Consider the following 23,881-nt stretch of genomic DNA (forward strand, 5'->3'; position numbering starts at 1 on the left):
CTGCAGCCTTTCTAGGCAGGCCTGGAGGAGCCCCTTCGCTGCTCCTTTTCTAGGGCAGAGTGTGTTAGGACTGCAAGGCCTTCAGCAGGAGGCTGCAAAGGGCCCAGTACACGCCCCACCCATCACACTCACCAACAGAAGTTGGTCCAATAAAAGATATTACATCACCTACCTTGTCTATTTAATATCCTAGGACATTACAGGAAAAGGCTCATGCACACCAGCTGTTGATAGGACTAGAACAGTTTAAAAAGGGATTCTCTCAAGAGAGGGGGAGATGTTCAAGGGCATGATAAAAAGACATGGGGAACCTTTTGGGGTGTCCAAAGAAGCTAGGCCTACCTAAGTCACCTTCACAGGACTCTTTGGGTAAGCATGTAAGACTCTTTGTTGTTTTAAAACCCTTTTTCTCTAAATATTTTGTTCCTAATGTTAAAATAAACAATGCTTTGGTTTAAGAAGGTGGTCTGGTCACTATACACCACTGGTCACTGACTCCCAAAAGGAAGAACTGCTTGTGCTGAAACCAGTTGGACCTGCTGGGAAAGCATGGTTGTTACACAGGATGCTGTAGCCCGGGGGTCTGGCATCACAGTGAAAGAATTGCAGCATTTCAGACCAGGAGAAGTAAAGGCCTGAGGCCTGACACCTGAAGGAGTGCTCTCAGAAAGATCAGAGAGGAAGAGAGATGCAGCTCGCCCTACGCCGTAACAGCAACATTTCCTTGTTTCTTCATTTTTAATTTTTTTTAAATGTAGGAAATCCCATTTTAACAAAACAATCTACATGGAAAGAACATGAACGTTGCAAAGCATAGTATTCCCAAGTCAGGATACAAGAATGGTTAGGTTCCCTGTTCGACCTGAATCCTGCCCCGTAGTATGTATGCATAGCTGGACCATGACATACCCTGCAATGTAACACAGAGAGAAGACTTATAAACCAGCAGGACGATTTACAAGACCAGGACTAGATGTACTTTCTGGTCCTTAGCCATGATGTAGACAATGATAAAACTAATGTTAATTTATTTATCTGTCCAAAAAAGCCACTTGCCTCAGGTTAAATATTGGCAGGCTGATCTATAGCATCTTTCTGTCTCCCTAACTATAACCTAGGGTTCCCACCTGTCCAGGTTTTCCCAGGAGTGAACCTTTTTTGAGGTAGCTCTCCTGGGAAATCTGTACAAGTGCTCAGTACACACTGCCAGCTGTCTAGTTTTATGGGTTTAGGATCATCCCGGAATGTGCCTTTTTTTGTAACTCAGAAGAGCCAGCCCTCCCGGAGCCCCACAAGGGCAGAGTGCTGGCCCGGGAAAGATAATTTCCTGTTCCACAACGGACGAAAGGAACGGGAGACCTGTCGCGTACTTGAGCTCACGTTGCTTAATTACAGGTTTCAGAGTAACAGCCGTGTTAGTCTGTATTCGCAAAAAGAAAAGGAGTACTTGTGGCACCTTAGAGACTAACCAATTTATTTGAGCATAAGCTTTCGTGAGCTACAGCTCACTTCATCGGATGCATTCAGTGCAAAATGCATTCAGTGGAAAATCCACTGAATGCATCCGATGAAGTGAGCTGTAGCTCACGAAAGCTCATGCTCAAATAAATTGGTTAGTCTCTAAGGTGCCACAAGTACTCCTTTTCTTCGTTGCTTAATTGTTTGGCATGCTGGGGTAGGAAAGCAAAACCTTTCATTGGGAGGTTACAGGTTCAGCTCTACAAAGAGATTTTTTGTTTCCCCCTCGTTTAACACTAGCTCGGCTTAGTGTTGCATTTTGTTTGGGTTGGGTTTTAACTTTTTGCCCAAACGTTCATGAGCGAAAGCGACATTTATGGGGACAGGCAGCCTCTAAAGGCAGCTCACCGCTCCCTGGCTGCGGGCCCTGTGGCTTGTTTCCTTAGCAACTGCAGGAAGGGAAAACAGAGTCTGTCAGATGGAAAATGTCAATTACAGCAGAGCTGTAGAGGAGAGAGGCCGCTGGCGGAGGAGGGCGGTGGGGGGAGGAAGGCGCCGCGAAGAGAGGGGAAGGCGCAGCAGAGGGCTGTGCAATGGTGAAGGAGATTTGGCAGGAGGGAGAGCAAGTGTCGAGAACAGCGAATCTGTAAAGGAGAGAGGCTGCGACAGAGAGAAGTGTGCGCAGTGGAGCAGGGCGGATGTCAGCGGAGCGGGGGGGGGGGGCAAGGGGGAGATGGTTGAACGGCGCAGCCCTGACAAACAGGATGAGAATGATAATATTCAGAGACAGACAGACAGACAGACTGACTGCCAGGTTGATTATAACACTGTTTCTTTGGCAATTTTGCCAGCCCGAGAGCCTGTGAGAGTGGTCCTAAGAAGCCGCCTGACTGCAGCCCCCGGATCTGACAGGCTGCAGGGTGACGGATTAGGGCAGCCGGAGGATTAAATAACTAGATGAAGAGAGAGAGAGAGAGAAATAAAAAGAGCCGGGGGCGCGCGCTGCCTGCACTTGCGGTATCGATCTGCGCCCCCCCGTGTATGTCTCAGCGGGCCACGACTGAAAGAGAAACCACCTGCCGAAACGGTCGGGAAAGAGCGACAGACCCAGCGTTCATACGAATCAAAACCCATCCTCCCTCCGCAGACCGCCACCCACCCTGCCAGGGAATGGAGGGAGGGACAGAGAGAGGCAGCTTCTTTGCAGGGCGCCCAGGAAGAGGGCGACTCCGGGGGCAGAGGTCGGTTAACGAGGCCCCGGCCAGTGAGGCTCCTTTGGGGGTGCCCCGGGGGAAGAAGGAAGGCGCAGGCGTGTGTGTGCATTCATGTGTGTTGCTGTGTTCTGCCCCCCTAACCTTACCGCTTCCCCGTGCCTCAGACTCTGCCCTACAGTCTGAGACCCGCACGGCATGGGCGGGGACTGCACCTTGTTTTTAAACGAATGACTTACAGGGAACTGAGGTTAGACTCTTCCCCCCTCCCTCCCCTCTAGGCTTTGAGGACAACTGCTCATTTCTTCATGTGTTTGTTTCTCTCTCTCTGTCACACACACACAAAATCCTGCAGTCCTGGCTTTCAGGCCATGGGGGTGAATGGGACTCAGGACGCCCTGCTCAGTGCGTTAAGCCTCCGAGAAAAATCGAGCTGTTCTCTCTTGCGAACATCTGACTTTACAGAAGAGCCACAGGACAAACATAAAAAGGGAAAATCCTGGCCATTGCTGCTGTTCCTTAAGGGCAGCAGATGAATTTGGGGATATTGACTACGTCACTTCCATTGACGTCAGTGCGAACTGCAGCAGCTAATTCCCCGCACGCTTTTCTGCAAATATTCCCTTTAGTAGAGTGCCTAGCTGGAGAAAAGGGGGTAGAGCTTATTAGCCTGTGGTTTTATATGGTTTGGAAAGGGCTAACACAGGGCACATGGTACCCAAGCGTCATTCATGAAGACAGACAGACATAAAGGATACAGAGAAAATAGGAAAAAGACCTAAAATACTTACTTTCAGTTGTGTCCAAGGATGAGAGAATTGATTCTGATTAAATAAAAAAATCCCACAGAACCTTTCCAATTGCTACAATTTAATTTGAAGGGCACTTTTTACAGTCTCCCTGTGGATTTGAACCTGGCTTCTATGACAGGAAGAATGATCTTATGTTTAAGGCTCTGAACTAGGACTCAAGAAATCAGGATTAAGATTCTGTCTCTGCCATAGGCTTGCTGCATGACCTTGGGCAAGTCACAAACTCCCTGTGCCATCTGTAAAGAAGGGGGTTGTACTAATTCTCTCTATCCTTCTGAGGAGTTCTGAGACTTACTTCATTAATGTCTGGGAAGTGTGCAGATACTATGGCAAAGAGGGCCTATAAGAAGCTTCACAGACAGATAAGAACCAAAATTACCAGCAGTCTCATGTTTACCAGGAGGTTTTCAGGGCAGTGTTGCAGACCTAAGACGCATCTGAACCAAACCAGAATTTTGAGCTCTTTGTGATTTACCCATCACTGCTTGTGACCTGAGCCAAGATTTGAACATGGCGCACCAGATGGGAAGGTTTTTTCCCCATAAATTCACCATGCCATCCCTGCCCGGCCTTCCCAAGAATATCTGATTAAAAATTATAACAATGGCACCAGCTAGTCACTCTGCACTTCTCACTTTGGACAACAATTCACACACAACCAGCTCGTGATGTGGCAGCAACTTCACCCTTAGGGTGCATGGGTTATTATTCAGTCCCTTGAAGTCAACACCTACTTGCTCATTTAAAGCTGTTTTAAATGGTAACCGTGCTAAATCACCCCACACTCTCTTCCCTTAAAGACCATATGGACTTCCTTGTCGGACTGCGATATACTTAAATTACAACATTTTTCATCTTGATTGACAATTATATTCTGGTGGAAGTTGGAGAATAGCAGGCTCAATGACTATTCGTAGGATAGAGTAAGTAGAATAAAATGGAGAATAATTATTTTATTAATATGGTCCCTGGCAGTTGGTTAAAAAGGAAATTTTTAGTCAGGCTTGTTCTGTATTTGTACACTCTGTATAGTTGTCTAGACCAGGAGACTACAGTGCAGAAGACCTGGATGTCATTGCCCCACACTGCCACTGATTCACCTTGTTCAACCCCTTTAACCTCTCTGTTCTCCATCTCTCCCCCTGTAAAATAGGAGTGATCATACTTGTCCATCTTTGTAAAGCGCTGTGAGATCCATGGATAAAAGGTGCAATTATTGTGTGCAAGTATCATCGCTTTCACTGCTGCTCTCCCAGGTTGCCTCTTATGAATAAGAAAAGCTGCAGATCAAAATCTGTAAAGCCACCGCCTCCTCCTTCTCCAAATTTCCTTCTGCCATAATGTACAATGACAACTGCAATCTGACGAGGGCTAGGCAGGTGGAGAGTTGTGATCACTGCCTTGATTGGCTAAGAATTGCACACAACCTATTATTGTTATTATTATTATTAAACATTTATATTGTGGCAGTGCCTAAAGACCTTAACTGGCTTGGACCCTATTATCTAGATGGTTACCCTGTTTTTCTCTCAAATCCCACCCTGGTACACATGTTCGGTTCATCCACCTGTTCTGTCTTGTCTTTTAAATTATAAGCTCTTTGGAGAAGGGACTATCACCTACTATGTGTTTTAACAATGTCTAGCACAATGGCATCCTGACCTGGTTGACTTTTAGGAGTTATCACAATAAAAATGTTAAACAGTCATTGTAATATCTACATTTTTCCCTATCCCCTCCCTTGCATTCCACATAACTTTTTTTCTCTTGTGAGGCAGATTAATTGTGATGATGGACTTTACAAGCATCAGTCGTGGTTCTGTGCCTACATGAGACCCAATCAGTACAGTATTTAAAGGACCAAAGAGAAGGGCAGGAAATGGGGAAAGCCACTGGCATCTCTCCTGTCCCACTGAAGAAGTGCAGCAGCAATCACTGTCCTGGAAATGAATGTACAGGTCTATTGTCCTGTGTTTTCAATTCCTCTCTATCACTGGTTATTTTTACACATCAGCTTTTGTAATTGAGAGTTAAAATCTGCTCTGATTAACACCTCTGTCTGAAATGAAGACATCCAAATAAAAAGACAAGAATCCAAACATAAACCTTCAGTCTCTTGCCATTCCAGAATTTTTCATAAGTCCTTTTCGTGGCCTTCAGAAGGGCAAAAGGTGCTGTCTTCCGGCACCTCTGAAGAGCTCCGACAGAGCAAGAACAGCCTGGGTGGCAGCAGCGTAAGCTTCCACTCACAGTGCCCTGCTACTGGGCCTCAACTTTCAGCTAAAGGGCAAGCCTGTAGGGCTGAGAGGGGTGCTCAGTTTCTGTGAGTACCCAGGCTCCTCCTCTGAGCCTCATATTAAGTCTTCATAAGCATCCCAAACTCATACCTCAAGTTATGATAATGCCACAGCGATGGGCATAACATAAAATCCTAATTTAGGCAGACCACAATAAATAAACAATAATAATTCAATAAATAAACAATACTTAGCATTTATCAAGCACATTTCATCCCTAGATCCCAAGTGCTTTACACACTTGGGTGAGCACTATTACCCCATGTTACAGACAGGGTAACAGAGGAATGAAGAGGTTAAGTAATTGGCCCAAGGTCACACCACGACCCTGGGGTAAAGTCAGGAATAGAACCCAAGTCTCTTGGCTGCCGAGCCTGACACCCAATCATGATGCCATAATTAGCGTCTCCATGAACTCCCCACTCCCCAGATCTTTGACTTTCTCTGGGAGTTCTGTGCTTTGAAAAGATCTTAAAGGGGACACACACGTTCCATTCACCCAGAGACCTTCTCTTCCTAAACTATCTTATTTTTAAACACAGGGGGCCAGATTCTCAGCTAGTGTAAATCATCTGATATATACTAGCTGAGAATCTTGTTCTACGGTCTAAGAAAATCACTTCATCTGCTTTTAGCCACCTATCCCACCCAGCTGCTTCCTCCTAACTTAACCCCCGCAGGAAACAGACATTTTGGTCACTAGTCCTTAAGCCACTTGCAGAATCTTTCCAGGGAAGAAAATGAATATTGTAAAGAGGAATCAAGTAAAAGTGATTCATATTTAGTAGCCTTTGAAACTTTGAATCAGCTAATGGTTGGGCCATTTCAAATTCTGCAGAGGCTCTAAAATCAATTGAGGTGCAATAAAGGACTCTTGCTGACTGAGGCAGTGTTGTAAATATCAGTTCTTTTAACCTGCTTAAGTCCAATAGGTTCAGCAACCTACTGAAGAAAGGGCCAGACCTTGCTTATTAGAGGTCTAGGAAGAGAAGACAATGATGGCTACTGAGGCAGCACTAGAAGTGACCCAAGTAGTGACCCAAGAAGGAAAGAAGATGGTGAGCTGCATAATGCACATCATCCTTGAGGGGTATCTGATAGAAACTACTTATGTATGAAATGTGGCCTGATAGAGCTCATGGCAAAAAAGATTCAGATATTAGAGATGCAGCTGGAGATAATCATAGAATCATAGGACTGGAAGGGACCTCAAGAGGTCATCTAGTCCAGTCCCCTGCACTCATGGCAGGACTAAATATTATCTAGACCATTCCTTACAGGTGTTTGGAGATTTTTTAAGAGCAGATTAGACAATGATGGAGATTCCCCCTCGGCAATTTTATTCCAGTGGTTAACCACCCTGACAGTTAGGAAGTTTTTCCTAATGTCCAACCTAAACCTCTCTTGCTGCAATTTAAACCCATGCTTCTTGTCCTATCCTCAGAGGTTAAGAAGAACAATTTTTCTCCCTCCTCCTTGTAACAACCTTTTATGTACTTGAAAACTTTTATCATGTCCCCTCTCAGTTTTCTCTTTTCCAGACTAAACACACCCAATTTTTTCAATCTTCCCTCATAGGTCATGTTTTCTAGAACTTTAATAATTTTTGTTGCTCTTCTCTGGACTTTCTCCTATTTGTCTACATCTTTCCTGAAATGTGGCACCCAGTACTGGACACGATACTCCAGTTGAGGCCTAATTAGCACGGAGTAGAGCAGAAGAATTACTTCTAGTGTCTTGCTTACAACACTCCTGCTAATACAATGATGGAATTCATCTGAGGATGAAGATATAATGCCAGAGAAGACAGAGGAGATGGTACAGACAACAAGATTTGTAGATCCCTGCTGAACAAAAGGAGCTGGAGGGAGGGCTGCCAGAAGAGGAGGGTGATCCATAGAAGAATGTGACCATGAGGACAAGGTAAAGGAAAGGACCAGCTAGTGGTGGTGAAATTAAGTTGAATAACTGGTTTGCTGCACTGGGGAATGAGGAGGAGAAACAGGCAGAAGATGGGATGGTGAGGAAGAAAAGAAGGGAAGCCAGTCTCTGTAGAAGAGAGGAAGAGATGATGGAGATAACCAGGGACCGGAGCCAAAGGAAATATGAGGATGTTGTACAGGGGACTGTGTGAGAGAACATAAAACAGATTCCTACCAATACCAGGAAGAGACAGGCCTAGTGAACGGGACTCCACACTCAAAAGACTCGACAGGCCTGTCCCCAGACCAGATCCAGAGAACAGGAGAGTGTGCTGTCCACCAGGAGCAAGGATAAGTAATGTGGACATGAGGCTGAAGAGGCTCCTGATGGAGTGGTTAAAAATTCACTGATCATGCTGCATGTTGGGACAAATGACACTGCTAGATTCCCATTGGAATGGATCAAGGGTGTCTAAGCTCAGCTGGTTAAGAAGTTTGAAGAAGTGGAAGCTGAGGTGATTTTCAGTGGAATACTTCTAGACCCCAGAGAAGGCAGTGACAGCCTGACGAGATAATTAAGATCAACAGATGGCTCAAAGATTGGTGCTAGACGTTTTCACATTTGAGGTGGAAGAACAACGTAAAGAGGTTAATTCACTCAAATTGGGAGGACTGGATAACTTCCATCGCAGAATACTGAAAGAACTGGCACATGAGATTGCTAGTCCAGTAACAAGGATTTTTAATAAATCTGTCTATTCAGGGGTAGTACCATATGACTGGAGAATAGGTAACGTCATACCTATATTTAAAAAAAGGGAAAAAAGTGATCCGGGCAATTATAGGCTTGTTAGTTACTGACTTCAGTAGTATGCAAGGATTTAGAGCAAATTGTGAAATTAAATTAATATATGTAAATTTAAATAATTAAATTCATAGAGGTAAAGGGGATGTAATGCAACATTGGTTTGCCAATGGTAGATCATACCAGACTAATCTGATTTCCTTCTTTGAGAAAATAACTGATTTTTTAGATAAGGGAAGTGTAGTAGTTCTAATATATTTGGACTTCAGTAAAGCATTTGACATCATAATACATGAGAAATTATTAGTTAAATTAGAGACGACGGGGTTCAGTATAAGCATTGTAAGGTGGATAAGGAATTAACTAAAAGGGAGAAGGCAGCTGGTTGTGTTGAAAGGTGAATTATCGGATTGGAGCAGAGTTCCTCAATGATTGGTCTTGGGACCCATCTTATTCAACATTTTTATTAATGACCTTGGCACAAAAAGTAAGAGTGTGCTAAACAAATATGCTGATGATACAAAGTTGGGATGCACCATGAATAGTGAGGAGGATCAGAATATTATACAGGAAGATTTGCAGGATCTCAAAGACTCAAGTGACAGAAATGGGATAAAATTATAGTACAAAGTGCAAGGTGCAATAGTGCAAAGTGCACTTAGGGTCTAATAATAGGAATTTCTGCTACAAGTGAGGGGGTGATCAGTTGGAAGGAACAAAGGAGGAGATAGGCCTGGGTGTGGGGGTTGATCACCGGCTGACTATGAGCCACCAATGTGATGCGGCCGTGAAAAAGGCAAATGCAATCCTAGAAAGTATCAGGCAGGGCATTTCTGATAGAGATAGAGAAGTATTAATGTCATTGTACAAGGCACTGGTAAGACCTTGTTTGGAATACTGTGTACAATTCTGGTTGCCCATGTTCAAGAAAGATAAATTTAAACTGGAGCAGGTGCAGAGAAGAGCTACTAGAATGATCAGGGGAATGGAGGGCCTGTCTTATGAGAGGAGACTGGAAAAGCTTGGCTTGTTTAGACTCACAAAAAGGTGGAGAGAGTATATGATTGCTCTCTACAAATACATTACGGGGGTAAATAGCTGGAAGGGTGAAGAGCTATTTAAACTAAAGGACAATGTTGGCACAAGAACAAATGGATGAAAACTGGCCGCAGGGGCACCAGAACGGGGTGGGCCAGGGCCCTACCACTTTTGGAAAGGCTCCCCTGCTGCTGACTGGCCGTGAACAAATTCAGGCTAGAAATTAGAAGAAGATTTCGAGCCATCAGGGGGTGAGCTTCTGGAACAGCCTCACAATAGGAATTGTGGGGGCAAACAACTTAATTAGTTTTAAGAGAAAGCTGGACAAACTTATGAGTGCAATTATATGGAGGGGTTGCTTGTGATGGTAGGGGCTGGGCTCAAAAGCCCTGAGGCTCACTTATAGTTTATATCTTGTGTTGCTAATGCTCATGCTTTATGTGGGGTTGGGGAGGAATAACCTTGAGGGCTTTTCACCTTCCTCTGCAGTATGTGGGTGCAGGTCACTTGCCAGGATTATCTGGGTCTCTCTCACTTAATCATTGCCCTGCCATTGTAGGGACTTGGAGCACTGGTGCAGCTCAGTCCCCCCATTCTCTGCTTGCGGTGCATACTCTAGTTTCCTGTGGGTTTCATTTACTTTGGTTTCATTTCCCTTGTTAGATTTAGTGTGAGGGTCCTGGGTGGTGTTGGTGGCTTGTGACATACAGGAGGTCAGATTAGGTTGGGGTGGCCAAACTGTGGCTCCGGAGCCACATGCGGCTCTTCAGAGGTTAATATGCGGCTCCTTGTATAGGCACCGACTCCGGGGCTGGTGCTACAGGCGCCAACTTTCCAATGTGCCAGAGGGTGCTCACTGCTCAACCCCTGCCCCCACTCCGCCCAGTGCCCTCACTCCCCCCCACAGAGCCTCCTGCATGCTACGAAACAGCTGATCGGGAGGTGCAGGGAGGGAAGGGGAGGTGCTGATGAGAGCCGCCCGGGGGATGCGGGGGAAGAGGGGCAATTTGCCCCGGGCCCCACAGGGGCCCCCACGAGACTGTCTGAAGTCTGAGGTCTGAGACAAGGAAGGGGCCAGTAGCGTAGCTAGGGGGGTGCGGGGCAGCGGCCGCTCTCCCACTGAAAACAAGAGGCACCTTTTGAATTTTTACTCACCCAGCGGCGCTCCGGGTCTTCAGCCGCATTTCGGCGGCGGGTCCTTCAGTGCCGCTGAAGACCCGGAGTCAGTGAAGGACCCACCGCCGAAGTGCCGCCGAAGACCCAGAGCGCTGTGGGTGAGTACAAGCGGCGGGCACCTTTTTTTATGTCCGCTCCCCCTGTTCGCCCACCTGGCTACGCCCTCAAAATTGCTTTGCCCCAGGCCCCCTGAATCCTCTGGGCAGCCCTGGTGCTGATCTGCAGGGCTGCCAGTGGGTGGGAGAGCTGATGCAGGGCTGCTGACATATTACTGTGGCTCTTTGGCAATGTACATTGATAAATTCTGGCTCCTTCTGAGGCTCAGGTTGGCTACCCCTGGACTAGGTGATCTGCTGGTCATTTTTGGCCTTTAGCTTTATGAAAGAGCATGACATAGCACTGGTATAGTTTGTCCAATGTATGTAAAAGTTTAATAGATTAACAGATTCCAAGGCCAGAAGGGACCACTGTGATCAGCTAGTCTGACCTCCTCTATATTATAGCCCATAAACCATCCCTAAAATAATTCATAGAGCAGACCTTATAGAAAAATGTTCATTTAAAAACTGCCTGTGATGGAGAATCCACCATGACCCTTAGTAAATTGTTCCAATGGTTAATTACCCTGAGTGTTAAAAATGTACACCTTATTTCCAGTCTGAATTTGTCTGTCTTGAGCTTCCAGCCACTGGAACCACTAGACTGAAGAGCCAGCATCAAATATTTGTTCCCCATTAGGTACTTATACACTGTAATCAAGTCACCCCTTACCTATCTAAACAGATTGAGCTCCTTAGAGACTATCACTAAAAGGCAGAATTTCTAATCTTTTAATCATTTTCAAGGCTCTTCTCTGAACCCTCTCCAATTTATCAACATCCTTCTGGAATTGTGGACAGCAGAACTGGACACAGCATTCCATCAGCAGTCGCACCAGTGCCAGAGACAGAGGTAAACTAACCTCACTACTCCTACTCGAGATTCCCATGGCTATTCATCCCAGGATTGCATTCACCCATGTGGCCACAGCTGTACACTGGGAGCTCATGTTCAGCTGATTATCCAGCACAACCCCTGTCAAGGTTCCTTCCCCACTCTGAACTCTAGGGTACAGATGTGGGGACCTGCATGAAAGATCCCCTAAGCTTATTCTTACCAGCTTAGGTTAAACACTGCCACCACCAAAGTGTTACACAAAGAACAGGGGAAGTGCCCACTTGGAAACGTCTCCCCCCAAAATATCCCCCCAAGCACTACACCCCCTTTCCTGGAGAAGGCTTGATAAAAATCCTCACTAATTTGCATAGGTGAACACAGACCCAAACCCTTGGATCTTAAGAACAATGAAAAAGCAATCAGGTTCTTAAAAGTGAATTTTAATTAAAGAAAAAGTAAAAGAATCACCTCTGTAAAATCAGGATGGTAAATACTTTACAGGGTAATCAGATTCAGAACAAAGAGAATCCCTCTAGGCAAAACCTTAAGTTACAAAAAGACACAAAAACAGGAATATACATTCCATTCAGCACAACTTATTTTATCAGCCATTTAAACAAGACAGAATCTAACGCATATCTAACTAGATTGCTTACTAATTCTTTACAGGAGTTCTGACCTGCATTCCTGCGCTGGTCCCGGCAAAAGCATCACACAGAAACAGAGAGACCCTTTGTTCCCCCCCGCTCCAGCTTTGAAACTAACTTGTCTCCTCATTGGTCATTTTGGTCAGGTGTCAGCGAGGTTATCTTAGCTTCTTAACCCTTTACAGGTGAAAGGGTTTTTCCTCTGGCCAGGAGGGATTTAAAGGTGTTTACCCTTCCCTTTATATTTCTGACAACCCCCAAATCTTTTTGGGAGTCCCTGCTTCCCAGGCTAAAGTCCCCCATCCCGTAAGCATGGCCTGTGTTCTTTGTTCCTAGATGTACACATTTACATTTAGCTACATTAAACACGTATTATTTGCTTATACCCATCTTACCAAGCGATCCAGATTGCTCTGTATCAGTGATCTGTCCTGTTCATTATTTACCACTCCCTCAACTTGTCCATCATCTGCAAAGTTTATCATTGATGATTTTATGTTTTGTTCCAGGTCTTTGATAAAAATATTAAATAGCATAGGGCCAAGAACCAATCCCTGAAGGACCCCACTTGAAACACACCCACTTGATGAGCATTCTGTGTTTACAATTACATTTTAAAACATATTGGTTAGCCAGCTTTTAATCCATGTAACGTGTGTCATGTTAATTTTATATTTTTCTAATTTTTTAAATCAAAATGTTGTGGTATCAAGTCAAACGCCCTACAGAAATCTCGTATATTACATCAACACCTTTATCAAACAAACTTGTAATCTCATAAAAAAAAAAGAAAGTTATTTTGACAGGATCTATTTTCCATAAACCCATGTTGATTACCATTAATTATATGAACCTTCTTTAATTCTTTATTAATTTAGTCCCAAAGCAGCTGCTCCATTATCTTGCCCAGGATCAATATCAGGCTGACAGGCCTATAATTACCCAGGTCATCCCATTTACCTTTTTAAATATTGGCACAACATTAGCTTTTTTCCAGTCTTCTGGAACTTCCTTAGTGTTCCAAGACTTACTGAAAATCAACATTAGCAGTCTAGCACACTCCTCAGCCAGCTCTTTTAAAAATCTTATATGCAAATTATCTGGACCTGCTGATTTTAAAATGTCTGATTTTTGTAGCTACTGTTTAACATCCTCCTGAAATACTAGTAGAATGGAAAGGGTGTTATCATATGATATGACTACGTCACCTGTTTTCCTCCCCAAATACAGAACAGAATGAGTCATTGAACACTTCTGCCTTTTATGCACTGTTGTTGATAATTCTACAATTTCTATCTAGTAACGGACCATTACCTTTATTAGGATTCTTTTTGTTCGTAGTACATTTAAAAAACTCCTTCTTAGTGTCCTTAACTCTGCTGGGCATAGATTTGTGTGTTTAAATGCACATTTAGTGACTGTCAGGAAACAAATTCCTATTAATATAAAGATATGCACTTCTTGGGGCAAAATAAGAGCGCTCCAAGGAAAAATGTATGTATTTCAATGAATGTTAGTGTGATAATGAAAAAGTGCAAACATCTAAAGCTTACTCTATCTTAAAGAGACACTGTCAAGTTGGAATGCAGATAATTAAAAATATTTAAAGTTTCTCCACCTCTGTAATTAACATATTAGATTATTAAAATGAAAAGAATTTCAAACCAATTTTATTTCTTCACCATTTATGCTCCTTGCTTATTTATTTATTATTTGCATTTCACTCAGTTTGAAGAATGTAACAACTGACCAGTTTCACTTTTGTTTCTAGTCAGTTTCGTTTTGCATGTGGTTCCCTATATTTGAGGGAAAACTGTAAAGTCACCTTCACAAAAAATCCCTATTAATTAGAATTAAAAACAAAAACATTTCTATTAATTTCAGGTTTTTGTCAATATCCTTTTTAATTAATTGGAGATAACTTAAATTTTTGGGTCAACCTAAGATGACAGTGTCCTTTTAATTAATGAATATTAAAAAAGCTTGCACATAGGTTGTTAATTCTATCTCTTGTCTGCCCTTCCTTGTTAGGATGAATCCTTTGCAAAACTCCACAGATTTTCCTTTTCTTACAGACAGTACAATTTTACTGATATCCAAACTGATAAATTATGTAAGTGAAGTCAGAGTAAAACCTTTCATGGACATAAGAAATTATTTCTGCGTCATGCAGAGTTTCCTGTTCCACTCATTTATTTTTTTGGTTGTCATCTTCATTTGAGCAACCTTTCTGAGACTTGAAAAGGTCAGTGCCCCCACATTTGGTCCGTAGGATTATAGGTGACGAGCTGTGTTGAGAGATATAATTGAGCCCCTGGCACGCAAGAGATTTCAACCTGTCCAGGCTATCAGACAGGTCTATTTCTTTGAAGAATCTAAAGGATGTGAGAGTTGGGGATGGGGATGGAATTTTTAAGAAGCTGGAGGCTGTGTCAAAAGATAATTAGTGTAGTCTAATTGGTCTCGAGGCCCTTGATCACAACTCTGTATGCAGTCTGCAATACCTATCCCCTCTCTTCTTTCCAGTGACGGTAAGGCATCCAATAGTGAGCTTCTTGGTTGCCATGCCTGGGATCAGGTTTAGGTACAAGAAGCACAGTCACTGCAGGCAATACTGAAAAGAAAAGGCATGCAATCACAAGTCTGCATGACCGTGTTTATCAGATGGTCCTGATCTGTAGGTAAAAATGTAACAGGGAAATGAAAACTTTAGTGGTTTGAAACTGTATATGATTGTCAGATCTACCCATCTAAGGTGGGACATCTCACAAGTTTGCAGAATGTTGGGACCCTGGTATCCTCAATTTTCTGTTCTAGATATTAAATGTATGGACCCTCACTGCTTCTTAGTCCTAATTCTAACTTTATCCAACAATTTATTTAGCCTCCCCCTAAGCCAACTTAGTCGTGGTGCTTATCCTGTGCCTGTAACGTACTCCAGGTGGAGAACAGATGGTGCTCTCAATTCATTATGGACACAGTGGAGAATGGTCATTTCTAGATCTCTGGTTTGAATCTGACTAATCTTAATAGCTATTCAATAGCCTTTGTGAATTGAGTAAGAGGCTCTCCATCCAATTCTTATTGGACAGATATCCATATCACTGAAACCTAACTCACAACTGTGACCTTTGTAAATACTCTTCTTCTATGGGCTGGGCACATTGAACTATGGTACCTCTCCCTGTTAGGCCTTGTTTGAACTAGGGACATCTGTAGCTAGGTGCGTGTTTAAATTTTTTTTTTTTTGCACCATTACTTGCAGGATCCCTGCTACCAATGGCATGGTGGTAAAAGTGCCTGCACCCAGGCTGCTCTATAGCTTTCACCATTGGTTGCACTGGTGCAAAAACCCCAACAAAATGCAAATTTCCTGGTGAGGACACACCCTAGAGGTGGTCATGTCTGAGGCACATGGATGGATGGGGAAGGGACACTGTTGCAAAGCTTGCATATGTACTGCACTTGCATTTGCATGTGCTCTGGTGTGTTTCCAGTGCTGCCAATTTAGCACCTCGTATTGGCAACATGGAGTTAAAGATGCAGCTGGAAGTATACGAATCATGTTTGTTCCAAAGTTGGGAAGCAGAAAGGGAGAACACTTTGACCTGTTTTACGCCTTCAGATATCTTGAAGACTGAGCCAAAATAATATATTAGGAAGCCAGAAACTGACTGTAGCTTTAGATGTCAGAGATATCATCATAGTCACTCTGTCAGTAGCCTATCCATCATCGTTTGGACACAGTCTCTGGAGCTGGTTAGATATAATTAACCCTGTGTCTGCTACATTTCAATGGCAGAACATTAGCAGGCAGAGCATCCATTATTCTCCCCTCTGTGCTGAGAGTTGAGCAATTTATTTTCTCAAGTAGACAGTGTGTAGTGAAGAGTGTGATGAGGAAGGAGGAGGACTGGAAATATATAAAACCAGGCAGAAGCCAGTTAAAGTGGTAATTAGAAGAATGAAAGGAAATCTACCAAATTGTATGGAATATTTTCAGGGAACAATATTCTTTGGGTCACATTCTCAGCAGGCACAAGCAAAGAAAAGTCACCCACTAACTATTTGCCCTATACTACTGTAACCTTCCTGGGGTAAGTGTCTGTCAACAGCATTCCAATTTCAGCTACAGAGGCAGTTGCAGAGAATCATACCACCTGCCAAGGTCTGAATGAGCAGCAGTCCCAAATGTTGCTTCTGTTGTAACAGAGGAAGGAAATTTATAGAAAGAGCAGCTTTACACAGCCTTCGCAATGCAGAAGGAACTCCAGTTGAAGCCAGCATGGCTTTGCACATACAAGGTTTGTGGAGAGACCCTAAAAAAGAGACTGTGTTTCCTGGTGTCTTGGGGAAGCAGTTAATGTTCAGGTGGCAATAAAAATGGTAGCAAAAACCTGGGCACTATTGGGGTAGCAACAGTAACCTGTCTAGATCATACCTCTAGGAACAGAAATGTTCAGTTTAGTTCAGAAATGGACTAAGCTTTAGTCCTAATTAATTTTTTTAAAGAAGCTTTTCCTATTCACGTGAACTGGAAAATGGTGAATATTTATTAAGGGCCACAAGACCTTAGCAAGTAAATTATTACTGTGTACTAGTAGAAAGAATAAATATTGTTTATAATTATTATTTAAGGGCTGCTGGTGCACTGGGGCAGAAAGTGGGAATTTAATAAGGCATTATAGTTTGAAAAACATAGGGCCAGGTTCTAGTACTTTAATACACACTGATTTAATACCTTTCTATTCAACAGAGTATCAATATTTTTTATCTAGTCCATAGTTTGATCAGGGAAGACTATGAGTTTCTCAGGAGAGGACTGCTTAAGCAAATAGGAGTATTTTCTTCAGCGATATCAGTGCCAAAGTGAACAAAGGAAAACTTATGATTGCTCTAAAATGAAAGCCCCCAGACAAAGACTGATTTTTCTAGAAAGCAGTTTTGTGTTATATTTGCCTGTATTGGTGCATTTTATTTTCCCTCATGGAGAGAAATTGCTTGTTTATACACTTTCCCCGTTTTCCCCCTATGCTTACATTACATGGTTTTAACATGTCCTAAGCAGATTTTCTGGAAGAAGTCTAGCCATAGTCAAGCAAATAAGATTTTACTAGCTTCATTTTTCACTCAGATACGTGGATAGTGAGGTTATCAAAAGCAAAGAGATAGAAAAAAATATGAAAAATATGGAAAGCAAGCTTTAAATAAGACAAACAAATGGGCCTCTATAGAAAAGAGTCTAGCTAGCTAGTTTGTATTTTTCTAATGTTCCCATTCCCGCAGTACCTGAGCACCAATAATGGGATACTGTAAAATTGTCATATTGTATAAAGCAAAGGCAGCCCAAGTTTATTCAGCCAAGGAAAATATTGTCAGCTGGTCTGGAGGCTGTGGGCCATGGAGCGAACAAATATGGGTCTGTTTTAAAGACTGCTTCAGGAAGAGATGATCCATTGGTACGGTGTTGTCAAGGGGTTAGAATAGCTGCATGGGAATCCAGATGTATGGGTTCTAGTCCCAGCCCTGCCATAGATTGGCTGGGTGACCTTGCTTTGTGCAATATTTTATCCATCTATAATATTAGTTTCTCAGAACTAATATGTTTGTAGAGAAGCTCAATTAATATTGAAAAGCACTTCAGAATACTTGGTACAAGCTATTATTTTAAACAAGAAATGCTGTCATAAATATTTGGATACAAAATGAAGGAGCTTTAAGGAGAGGCGGTTATGCAGGTTAGGATGAGTGGTAGGAAGGCCCTGAGAGGGCATAGAGGCAACCAGCAGTCGCCACATTTCAGCTTTGTTTCAAGTTAAATGAGGATGAAACCAGACTCAGGTTGGAAATTGCTCTCTCAGTGATGCTGAAGGAGATGTGTCTCTAAATATAGAATGACTGGCCTACTGTTTAGAAATAACATGCGTTGATTAATCCTATTACCCAGCTCAACAAAAGAAAACTTTCCAATGAGAACTACCATGGGTGAAATGACATTAACACATGACTGTCATAAACCAGCAAGAGCTGATCTCTCTCACCCTACTGCAATCTATCAGGTCTCTTTTCCTCTTTCCATAATTTGTTGAGATGCTGGAAATCTGCATACAAAGGCACCAGGGCTGTGAAGAGAGCCAGCGCAGGGCCTACGCACCACTTAATCCCCACTTGCACCCATAGGATTGGTACAGTCACTCATGATAATATTCAAGTAGAATGAAGGATTCTAGCCAATAACATGGCTGGTTCAAAAGCTGAGATTTAAAAGCAAAAATTATTTGTCCTGCAGACTTCACGCATATCTGAGTCTCATGCCTGCACCATCGTCCCTGGTTTCTGAGTGTGAATGCCAGGTGTCCGTATACCTCCTCTGTATCCTAAAGATAAACATGTCCTTCACTGTAGTCACCTATTCCATCATAAGCTCCTATCAAATGAGCCTTGCTAGCTTGTAAATTACTGCGCAAACCATTCTAAACAATAAAGGCAATTTTACTTACTGAACCATTAAATTTACATACTTAAATTAGACTCAACCAGACGTTGAGAGGGGACGTCTCACGGCCAGACAAACAATGAATTTAGGGAAAGAACTGCCGTGTACTTCCCCACCTCTCACATGAAATTAATGAGGTGCTTCAATTTAATCATCATTAAAATTACATCTTTATTTAGTTACTTAGCGGAGTTGGACTCACTGCGCAGCACGGAAGACGCAGCAACCCCATCCATCTACCTTTCCAAAAGAGAGAAGAGCTGAGAGTGCGGGTTTCTCTTACCCTAACTTCCTCTGGATCCCTGGACTCTGTGTGTGTGTGTGTGTGTGTGTGAGTGTGAGTTAAGGGCCCAAGGGGTTCACTAATTCACTAATGTTTATTATTAAGGTGAACAAAACAAAGCGGAAAGGGAAAGAAAAGAGCAAATTCAAATGAAGTGAGAAATAGGGTTTGAGATCAGGGAGACTGGTGGGAAGTGTGAGGAGAGGAGGAGGAAAGAGACAGAAAGACATTAACTCTTTGGAGTTTACCAACTAATCGGAAATCTTCTCAGCAACATTAGTTTTAAAACTTTAATGTGTCTTAAATGGAAAAGCTCATTAGAAACCAGCACTTTGAAACAAAACCCAGAATATACACTTAGAGAAAGAGAGAGAGAGTGAGCAGAGATGAGACACAGCAGGTCTTGTGTGCCTCTTCAATTTGTTTTGCATTTGCTCTCACACACACAATTTACTCATCTCAAGATGCTTTTGTGCAGTTGCAGGGCCAGCGTGGTGAGAAATGCTCACTGAGAGTGGAAGCAGTACCCACTGTGCTGTATTTATAAATTTACTGTGGCAATGAAAAGCTTTTGGGCTCTCAAAACAGTCCAGAATGACTCTGGACCTTTCCCATTCATCCATCCCTGTACATGCAGGGTTCTGCTGTGACTAGCACTGAGCCAATGCCCAAAGACATCTCTTCTCCCCCACTCCCTTCACCTGCCTGAGGCACAATTCCTCTGGGAACTCCTGCAGGGAGGCTGCACTTTCACACTATTTCCACCATAGACAGTGGCTGTAAGCACCAGCTGAGCCCTTGCTTTTCTCCAGTACATAGGAACTGGGCTAGAAAAGAGAGTGATAGGAACTGTTGCAGTCGGGAATGATGTGACCTATAGATGGAATCCAGGGACAGCAATGTTGGCTCCTCCCTATAGGTCAGTGGTGAGGCTAGACCTAGAATATTGCAACAGACTGGTCATCTCAATTCCTGAGAGACACCAACAAACCGTAGGGATTTCTGGGAAGAGCAACAAAAATTGCCCGTGATCTGTATGCAGTGGAGTAAGTAACTGAACGGTGCAAGCATGAGAAGGGAACGGTATGAGAGGGTGACTGGCAACTGACCGGGGAGGGACTAGGTGGCCTGACAGATCTTTACCATCTCTGCTTTCTGTGCAGTTATGGTTCTGCATTATTGAAGGGTAATAGCCCAGTGGAGGTCATGTCCCTCCATTGTACTAGTGCTAGGCATCGTACACACATGTAGTAAGAGACAGAGACTGCTGTAAAAGGCTTACAATCTAAATAGACAGAGGTGGGGGAGGAAGGAAATGTTACCATACCCATTTAACACATGAGGAACTGCAGCTGAGAGAGATCAAACGATTTGCCTGAGGCCACACAGGGAGTCTCTGGAGGAGCCAGGAATTGGACACATGCCTATCAAGTCGAAGGGTATGTCTGCACCACCGAGACTACACCAGCATACCTATGTCACCATGAGGCAGCCTACACCAAGAGAAGGGGTTTTTCTGATGATATAGGAGCATCACCTCCTAAAAGGACATTAGCTATATCGACAGAAGCAGTCTTCCATCGACCTAGCTGTGTCTACACTGCAGGGTTTTGTTGGCATAGCTACGTTGCTCAGGGGAGTGGTATTTTCACACCCCTCCCTGCCTGATGCAGCCATGCCAATCTAACTTTCAAATATAGGTCAAATCCTAGTCTGGTGCCTCATCCACAGGGTCAGAAATGGATTATAAGATAAAAAGGGCCTTTAACATCTTCAGCTTCCTGAGAAGACCCGGTGGGCAAGGGTGAAAGTAACATGGAAGAATTACCGGTACGGGGGCCTGGTTCTGGGCCCCGGAAGGGGCGGGGCTGGGGGGTTCAGCCTCTCCCAGCCAGCCCATCCACGATGCCTGGCCTGTGCCGCCTGGGGCTCCAGCGGTGATTTAAAAGGGCCTGAGCCTCCGGCCGCTGCCGAGGTAGCTGCAGTGGTAGCCAGGAGACCCGGCCCTTTTAAATCGCCAGGCCCCGGGGCAGCTGCCCCTTTTACCACCCCTATCTTGTTGGCTCCTTTTACCCCCTCTCCTGTCAGTGGCCCATCGGTGGCCCTGTCGGCGGTGGGAGTGGGGACAGCAAAAGGGGCAGCAATGTTAAAACGCTGCTGCAGTAGCACTTTAATGTCTTCTGCATGTGGGCCGGTACCGGCAACCACTTCTTACCGGTACACCGTACCGGCCCACTTTCACCCCTGACCGTGGGCCTAATTGACCTCTCACTTACAACAGTGTAACCCCATCACCTGATGCGGAGTCAGTCATGTTTTACACTGACGTGGGTGAACAGAATCAGACCTTGTGCTACCAGACGGAGAGAATCCAAACACAGGGTAGCCAGTTCTCCCAGTGATATGTGAGGAGCTGCTCAGGTGGATAATGCTAATGGGGCTACAGGTAGAAACCCTTCACCTCCACCTCATTTACTTCCCTCCCAGGCAATGAAGGGAGACTAGACCCCAACAAGGTCAAATGATGCTTAATTTTTCTATTGCAGGGGTATCAAACGTATGCCTGGAGGCTGGATCTGGCACACATGATACATTGACGTGTCCTGCATGACATATTCAGATCCTCCAGAATCATAGAATCATAGAATCATAGAATATCAGGGTTGGAAGGGACCCCAGAAGGTCATCTAGTCCAACCCCCTGCTCGAAGCAGGACCAATTCCCAGTTAAATCATCCCAGCCAGGGCTTTGTCAAGCCTGACCTTAAAAACCTCTAAGGAAGGAGATTCTACCACCTCCCTAGGTAACGCATTCCAGTGTTTCACCACCCTCTTAGTGAAAAAGTTTTTCCTAATATCCAATCTAAACCTCCCCCACTGCAACTTGAGACCATTACTCCTCGTTCTGTCATCTGCTACCATTGAGAACAGTCTAGAGCCATCCTCTTTGGAACCCCCTTTCAGGTAGTTGAAAGCAGCTATCAAATCCCCCCTCATTCTTCTCTTCTGCAGACTAAACAATCCCAGCTCCCTCAGCCTCTCCTCATAAGTCATGTGCTCTAGACCCCTAATCATTTTTGTTGCCCTTCGCTGGACTCTCTCCAATTTATCCACATCCTTCTTGTAGTGTGGGGCCCAAAACTGGACACAGTACTCCAGATGAGGCCTCACCAGTGTCGAATAGAGGGGAACGATCACGTCCCTCGATCTGCTCGCTATGCCCCTACTTATACATCCCAAAATGCCATTGGCCTTCTTGGCAACAAGGGCACACTGCTGACTCATATCCAGCTTCTCGTCCACTGTCACCCCTAGGTCCTTTTCCGCAGAACTGCTGCCTAGCCATTGGGTCCCTAGTCTGTAGCGGTGCATTGGATTCTTCCATCCTAAGTGCAGGACCCTGCACTTATCCTTATTGAACCTCATCAGATTTCTTTTGGCCCAATCCTCCAATTTGTCTAGGTCCTTCTGTATCCTATCCCTCCCCTCCAGCGTATCTACCACTCCTCCCAGTTTAGTATCATCCGCAAATTTGCTGAGAGTGCAATCCACACCATCCTCCAGATCATTTATGAAGATATTGAACAAAACCGGCCCCAGGACCGACCCCTGGGGCACTCCACTTGACACCGGCTGCCAACTAGACATGGAGCCATTGATCACTACCCGTTGAGCCCGACAATCTAGCCAGCTTTCTACCCACCTTATAGTGCATTCATCCAGCCCATACTTCCTTAACTTGCTGACAAGAATACTGTGGGAGACCGTGTCAAAAGCTTTGCTAAAGTCAAGAAACAATACATCCACTGCTTTCCCTTCATCCACAGAACCAGTAATCTCATCATAAAAGGCGATTAGATTAGTCAGGCATGACCTTCCCTTGGTGAATCCATGCTGACTGTTCCTGATCACTTTCCTCTCATGTAAGTGCTTCAGGATTGATTCTTTGAGGACCTGCTCCATGATTTTTCCAGGGACTGAGGTGAGGCTGACTGGCCTGTAGTTCCAGGATCCTCCTTCTTCCCTTTTTTAAAGATTGGCACTACATTAGCCTTTTTCCAGTCATCCGGGACTTCCCCCGTTCGCCACGAGTTTTCAAAGATAATGGCCAAGGGCTCTGCAATCACAGCCGCCAATTCCTTCAGCACTCTCGGATGCAACTCGTCCGGCCCCATGGACTTGTGCACGTCCAGCTTTTCTAAATAGTCCCTAACCACCTCTATCTCCACAGAGGGCTGGCCATCTCTTCCCCATTTTGTGATGCCCAGCGCAGCAGTCTGGGAGCTGACCTTGTTAGTGAAAACAGAGGCAAAAAAAGCATTGAGTACATTAGCTTTTTCCACATCCTCTGTCACTAGGTTGCCTCCCTCATTCAGTAAGGGGCCCACACTTTCCTTGGCTTTCTTCTTGTTGCCAACATACCTGAAGAAACCCTTCTTGTTACTCTTGACATCTCTTGCTAGCTGCAGCTCCAGGTGCGATTTGGCCCTCCTGATATCTTTCCTACATGCCCGAGCAATATTTTTATACTCTTCCCTGGTCATATGTCCAACCTTCCACTTCTTGTAAGCTTCTTTTTTATGTTTAAGATCCGCTAGGATTTCACCATTAAGCCAAGCTGGTCGCCTGCCATATTTACTATTCTTTCGACTCATCGGGATGGTTTGTCCCTGTAACCTCAACAGGGATTCCTTGAAATACAGCCAGCTCTCCTGGATTCCCTTCCCCTTCATGTTAGTCCCCCAGGGGATCCTGGCCATCTGTTCCCTGAGGGAGTTGAAGTCTGCTTTCCTGAAGTCCA

This window comes from Chelonia mydas, chromosome 14, assembly GCF_015237465.2.
Source record: "Chelonia mydas isolate rCheMyd1 chromosome 14, rCheMyd1.pri.v2, whole genome shotgun sequence".
Classification (NCBI taxonomy): Eukaryota; Metazoa; Chordata; order Testudines; family Cheloniidae; genus Chelonia; species Chelonia mydas.